The following is a 7,526-nucleotide window of genomic DNA, read 5'->3' as shown; positions in this document are numbered from 1 at the left end:
TGGTGATAATCATTCCATAGTATGAAAGAGTACCAAATCAACACACTGTATACTTTAAACTCACAAAATGCTATATGTCAATTATATTTCAATAAAACTGAAATAAAAAAAGAGAGTAAGTACAAAAAAAAGTATCTCTTTTGTGTACTATTTCTCTTAAAATCCCTTGGCTATAAAGATGGAAGTTCATCTTCTTTAAGTACCTCTCCCATTACTGCATAAACTCACAGTCCTTCTAGAGACATGATCACAAACTCTACTTATTCAGGATATCCAGTCTTGAGAACAGCAACACTGCTTTGAGAGATATAGAGCATGGAGCAGCTGAAAATGTCTCACTGTCATGTCTCCATATCTTCAGAGTCAAACAAATTACACAAGAAAACTTAGTCATTTCAATGGGTGGTGGATCCTAAATCATATCCCTAACACAAGTTTGTACTTGAATGACACAAACCTTTGAAGATTTTGTAATCTGCCAGACCCAACAACAGGAAACATTGGTGGGCATCAGGGATAAGCAATAAAGGTCAGATAATGTCCTGCACATAGATTAGCATCTACCTGATGTAATTTGATAGCTTCAAAATTCCTAAGATTGGCCTGCCACAACACTGACATTTCTCCCATTAGAGTAATTCTTTATAAGGCTAAGACAATATGCAAAAGACAAACACTACAAAAACATAAATATGTTCTAAATATATTTTAAAATGTAAGTCACTGCTTCATTAATTAACAATCATTTTTCCATCAGAGTTCAAATCCTAAGCAATAAAAAAAAATTAAAAAGGAAGCTTGATGAAAGAAGTTGATGGGACAAAGGGACCACTTAGTAGGGACCTCAAGTAGCCAGGGGTTTACATAAGGACACAGGGCACAGAAGAAGGGGTAGAAGGAAAAGACTTGCAATGAGGACGCACTTGCCATCCTTCATTAGTTTTCCTAGAGCCAATCTTACAGAGAATGATGGAGACTGGGGAGGGAAGGAAGCATTCACGGTGAGAGATTGAGAGAGAGAGAGAGAGAGAGAGAGAGGACTCTGCTTAGGCACTTCATTTTCTTTTGGGTCCAGTTTCACATCAGAGTTTCCTACTGACACTGTGACATAGTGCCACAAACTCAGTGGCTATAAGCAATACAAAGTTATTATCTGATGGTTCTGGAGGTCAGAAGTGCTAGAATCAAATGCATTTCTTCTGGAGGCTCTAGGGGAGAATTTGTTCCTTTGCATTTTCCTACTTCTAGAGTCCATCTACATTCTTGGTTTATAGTGCCTTTCTTGTATCACTCTAACTTCTACTTCTGTTGTCACATCCATCTCTTCCCCTCTCTTTCCTGTCTCCCTTTTCCTCTTAAAAGAACTTTTATGGTTACATTGGGTCCACCTGGGATAATCCCTCATCTTAAATCCCTTAATTACATCTGCAAAGCCCCTTTTGCCATGAAAGCTAACATACTCACAGGTTCTAGGAGTTAGAATTTGGACAGCCATGAGGGAGAGGCATTATTCTTCTTACCACAGGGTCTACATCAAACATACACACACCGAGTGTTTAGGGATTATGTACTCTTCCCCTAGAACTAAATATAATTAACAGTAACAAGGAGCAAAAGCGTCAGTTTTGTGATGTTGTGCATAAAGAATCTGCTCAAAGTGTCAGTGGTGGAGAGGCATGTTGTATGGAGCCTGTGACAGGCCCCTATTAGTGAATCACAAAGAGGACCCTTAGAATTTTGCAGCAGAGCCATGCCATCCTATGAAGATAACTACTCTCCTTTTCAGAAACAGCTTTTGGCTTTTTTACTTTCTACTTGACCTTAGTACAGATTGAACATCTGACCATGGGCCACCAAGTTACTAAGTGGCCTGAGGTGCCTATCATGAAATAAATATCATCTGACTCACCAAGCCCACAAAGCTAGACATTCACAACAGCAGCAATCCATCATCAAATGAAAGTTGTATATGGAAGGCAGACTCAACCAGGCCTTTGAGGCACAAGTCAGCTGCATGAGGAAGTAGCCTGGATGCCCATGCCCCCACTCTTACTAACTGTTGTCTCTCTCTGTCAACTCATACCTATGGTCTAATGGGCATTCTTCTCTGAGAAGCTGCTAAGGAAGAAAAAAACTCAAGCTTGGGTTACAGATGGTTATACTTAATATATGCAGGCAAAACCTGAAAGTGGGAGGCTATAACACTAACAACCCATGCCAAGTTAGCCTTGATGGACAGGGTAAAAGGAAATGCTCCCTCTGGACAAGACTTTTAGCAAGGTACCTGGCTGCTCATTTTGCCTGGCAGGAAAATATAGCTAAGCTAAACTATGTTTCCCAGAATTAATTTCCCTGTATGTTTCTGGTTAAGGTGGGCCACATTAGGAAGACCTATTTGCATGATTTAGAAGGTTGAAGTGAAGCAGCAGCAGCAGCCATATTGTTTTTAACCTTCAAACGGTGGAGTCAAGGTACGTTTGTAGCTCAAGCAAATTATCATTTACCTGCTGGCCCACCGTGGTGGCACACGGCAACACCCAGGCTGGCAGGTCCTCCAGCTTCTCGTGGATCTTTCTTCAACATCTTCAATCCCTGGGCCATTCATTCAGCTCTGGGCCATTTGTTTTGACAAAGGACACTATTTTATCAATGTTGGAGGCAGTGAAAACGGACACAGGTTCCAGTTCATTCCTACAGTTCTAGCTCCTCTTCATGGATTCTAGCTTGTCCCTGCTCTCCACCACTTTATATCTATTTTCCCTTTCCAAGTGTCTGCTATGCAAGTTTTAGCATGCAAGTTGGTGACAACAAGCTCACACAGACTGGTTAGCCAGGGTCCACCATTGTGTATGAGGTCAAATCTCTGTAAAAATACACACACACACACACACACACACACACACACACACACACTCATTTATATAGGTCTCTTCCATGGCCCTGGAAGGGTTCTTGGCATTACATTCTAATAACTATGCTTTTTTTTTTAAAGCTGTAAAAATAAGCTATTTTTCAAATGCAGTCAACTTTCCCTGTTTGCCTGTTACTGCTTGTCTTAGTTTGGATTTTCTGAGAAGCGGATCCTGAGACAAGGATTTAAACACAAGTAGCTTATTCTGGAGGTAATGCCAACATCATTAGGAAATATCACTATGGGAGCAAGGAAGTAAGGCAAGGAAGAGAAGGGAGTTAATCAAATGAACATTATCAAGCACGATATCACAACGGGCAAAAGAGCTAAGTCCTGCTGTGGCGCTCTAGGAAATGGTGTAAAACACACCCTAGAATTATTCTAGTCAAGGGACAAATGAGCTGGGGTGTTTATTCACAATTCCTGAGAGTCAGTCCATAAGGGCTGCCCCTGGGAGAAATTAATTCTTCAGCACTTCCAGCCTGCCATGAACACAGGGAGAGTAGCCTCAGAGGGCAGTAACTAACAATGGAGAGATTGGTCAGGATGCAATACAGGAATATGGGTAGGACACTGAAAGCCAACTGCTACATTTCCAAATTTCTAGTCCAGACCTCTTTATTTTGCCCCAGATTCATATACCAAACTGCCTGCTTGGACCTCTATTGTAGGACCTTGCCTACAAGCATCTCCCATCTCAAACTCCTACCCTCTGCTCTTTCTCCCTGATTGCAGAAATTGGTATTACCATCCACTCAGCACCCCAAATAAGATACCTAACGTCATTTGTGACTTTCCAATTGGTTCCCAAGATTTATTGAACCAACTTCCTAAATACCTCTTCTTGTTCTTTCCTCTCACCCCATTGTCTTAGTTTAGGTTCTATTATTTTTCATCTGAATGATTCCAATTATCTCCTAAATGGTGTATGTGTCTCTATTCTACCCACACTTATATGCCACACAACCCTCTTGCTTCATATCTTCCGAAATCCCCTCAAGGGCCTCTCCATCGCCTCAAGATTGTAAGGCTTTAGTTGAGCACAATGACCTGTTCCCCCTCTTCATTTCCAGCTCCATCTCTCTTTCACTCCTTTAAATACATTCTATGTGCCTGCCCACAGAAATTTAGTCATAGTTCTCCACACGTGATAAAGTCCAGTCTTTGCATATATGTTTCCTTCTGCCACATCTGTCATTCCCACATTACCTTCCCAGTCAACTCCTTCTCAGGTCAAACATTGCCATATTGTTCCAGACTTCCCAGAAAAACCAACATCTCTTAGGCTTACTCCTGCAGCACTAACAATTACATGGCAATAATCACATACCTGATTGGTTAATAATAAAGATATCTATGCAAATAGCATAAGTTCTTTACCTGAAGTGATACCAAAAAAAAAAAGGCACCTAATGGACAAGCATAAAATTATTCATGATAATGCTCAACATTAGATATGAAACCAAAAACCCTTTTTAAGGAGGTCTCTTCAGTTAAGAGCTGTCTAATTGAGTCATTACCAGACTCAACTTTGGGAATCCACCATGATGGGTCAAATAAGGCATTTTTATATGAGGATCGATTTTATTATGATTATACAGATGAATGAGTACTGTATGGGCTGCCCTGCTACAGGTGTCATAGATCACTTTACTATTAACAAACATGATCTAACCTGAGTAACATTCCTGCCCTACAGTCCCTTAAGGTTGCTATGTTGCTATCTGACCTCTGCCACTCCAGGATCCTAGCATCCCCACTGAGACTAAGGAATCACGAAGAGTAAGTATCTCTTACCTTCATCCACAGCCTGCAGAGGACAGCCACTAGAGCACTTTTCAAAAATGCTAGTGCTATGTTCCCAATGTATTTTTCAGTTCACTGCTATGACAACAGAAGTGTCCTCTGGGCCTTCACAGAAAATAGTTGTGGGGATGGAGAGAAGGACATGCATGATAAATCCATTCCCACATCCCAATTCTCTAAATTGCTAAATTTATTTTCTTCCTCTATATTATACTGATGAATTTCTGGTCTATTTCACGTAGTGAATGTCACTGTTGAGTCCAGATTTTAATCAACCAGATGAGTAGAATGTTAGAAATACTCCCAGCTGCTCAAACCAGAATATTTAACCCAAAATTCGGTAAGAGAACCTATTTAAAAAGTTCAGCCCAAACTAAAATTATACACTTCCCTCTCTGAGCTAGCACCTGCAGAATCCATTCCCCTCATGTATTCCTCCAACTCTTTCGTTGAATAAATTAGAAAAACCTTGCAATTTTTATTCTCCCATATTTGACTTTGCGATTGGTTCCCTGGGATATGCTAGAGTGTGACTCCTATTACCTACAGACACTGAGGAAAACTGACATCCCCTGGCAAGGTAACTATCTTTGGTGAGGTCAGAATAGCTTCATTTCACATGATTGTTTCTGCTAGCAAGAAAAACTTAGTGGAATTTGGAATTCAATATCCTTAAAGATGTTTAAGTTCTCCCAAAGTTAGCATTCTTATTTCAATTTTCTTCTATTTTGTAATCGATGTGCTCATATTCATTAAGAGACCCAGCAAGGTGGCTGTGAATTCCACCCACAAGGCAGTTTACCAATGTGCAGAATCAGACCTGTGTGTCTGATCTGCAATACGTCAGTTCTTTGGTAAGAGGTAAGAGATCCTTGTAGATCAGTCACAGAAACTCTCTGGCTTTTTTTCTTTTTTAACTATGCCTTGAGCTGTGAATGTTTTGTTTGTTTATTAGTAGGCTCCACACACAGCATGGAGCCCAACACAGGGCTTGCACTCACAACCCTATGATCAAGACCTGAGGAGAGATCAAAAGACAGACACTGAATCAACTGAGCCACCCAAGTGCCCTGAGCCGTGAATTTTAAATCTTAAGCTATTATTTTCTTTCTGTAAGCCCTCCAGTACAGTTAGAAGGAGACAGCTTGGGTGCCTGGGTGACTCAGTAGGTTAAGCATCTGACTTCAGCTCAGGTCATGATCTTGCAGTTTGTGAGTTCAAGCCCCGCATGGGACTCTGTGCTGACGGTTCAGAGCCTGGAGCCTGCTTCCGATTCTGTGTCTCCTTTCTCTGCCCTTCATTGCTCATGTGCTCTCTCTCTCTCTCTCTCTAAAAATTAAATAAACATTAAAAAAATTTAAAAAGAAAAAAAAATAAAAGAAAGAGCCACCTTACCTTACAGGGTATCGCCCTGTATGGTATTATTATATCTAGGGTGACTATTTATCCCAGTTTGTCTAGCACCATCCTGCTTATATCTGTTACACTGGAATTGCTAATGACATTTTCACTTTTAAAAGCGTCTCAGGGGGCGCCTGGGTGGCGCAGTCGGTTAAGCGTCCGACTTCAGCCAGGTCATGATCTCGCGGTCCGTAAGTTCGAGCCCCGCGTCAGGCTCTGGGCTGATGGCTCAGAGCCTGGAGCCTGTTTCCGATTCTGTGTCTCCCTCTCTCTCTGCCCCTCCCCCGTTCATGCTCTGTCTCTCTCTCTGTCCCAAAAATAAATAAACGTTGAAAAAAAAAATTAAAAGTGTCTCAGTTGAACCATAAGTTATGTTTACCCTTCAAGTACCTTTGGCCTACCACAGCAATCATTTCTACTACCAATGGACACTCAAAGCGACCACAATGAAAATTTCATTACAGAATGACATGATCTTTCCTTTTCCCACTCTCTAATGCTAACAGAGTCCCCAATGGTTTTAGACTAAACAGATAAAATAATCAATCCTAGATTCCTATGTTCTTGAGGGTGTGTTCCTTATGATCAACTTTGGTATAAATAAGTACATGAATCAAGATTCTTAGTTATAGACCACAGAATTGACTGTAAACTCATTACCACAGCTGCCCAAAAGATTCAATTTCTCTGTGCATGACCTCTATCCCACATAGTTCCCATCAGCTTTCTAAGTTCTGCGTAGATCACATATGGAACCCTCTTTAGGGAAATGCAATTTACTCTCTACACATGATATCTCTTTAATATACAAGGCATGTTAGAGAAGCTTTGGTGAAAATCCAGAGCAAGTCAATCTTTAGTATCTGTCAAGAACTGGAAAAGACTATAGAGAAATCCATACGGAAAAAGGTGGTTGTAAGAAGAGTAGTGGTAACTGCAGAATTTCTATTAAAGAAGAGTTGGAGGAACACTATTTCATTGGAAGGGAGTTTACGGGATTTGCCTTGAAGCTGTTTGCATAGCAAGCACCCTGTTCTTAGCTCAGTTGTTTATTTCAGGTGGTACCTAGGAGGGTTAATGCAGGTCTGCACCAGACAAACGAGACAAGCCTGGCCACCACAGCCAGAAGGAAAACGTAAGAAACTCCAAGACTATTACCCCTCCTTCACAAATTGAACTGGACTGCCTCTGAACAGCAAAGTAAAATGACAAGACAGCCTTTGAATAAAGTGTTCTACCATATTGACAATACTCTTCCCTAAAAATCTCTGTAAAAGAGACTAATTTTTAAAACAAAATTGGGATATAATTTCTAAAAATACAAACTGTGACGGGGCGCCTGGGTGACTCCGTCGGTTGAACATCCGACTTCGGCTCAGGTCATGATCTCACAGCTCGTGGGTTTGAG

The sequence above is a fragment of the Lynx rufus genome, unplaced genomic scaffold (genome assembly GCF_022079265.1).
Source record: "Lynx rufus isolate CCGP_SWC_20201006 ecotype Redwood Valley unplaced genomic scaffold, mLynRuf1.p SCAF_1, whole genome shotgun sequence".
Taxonomy (NCBI): Eukaryota; Metazoa; Chordata; class Mammalia; order Carnivora; family Felidae; genus Lynx; species Lynx rufus.
This window is presented reverse-complemented; position numbering follows the sequence as displayed.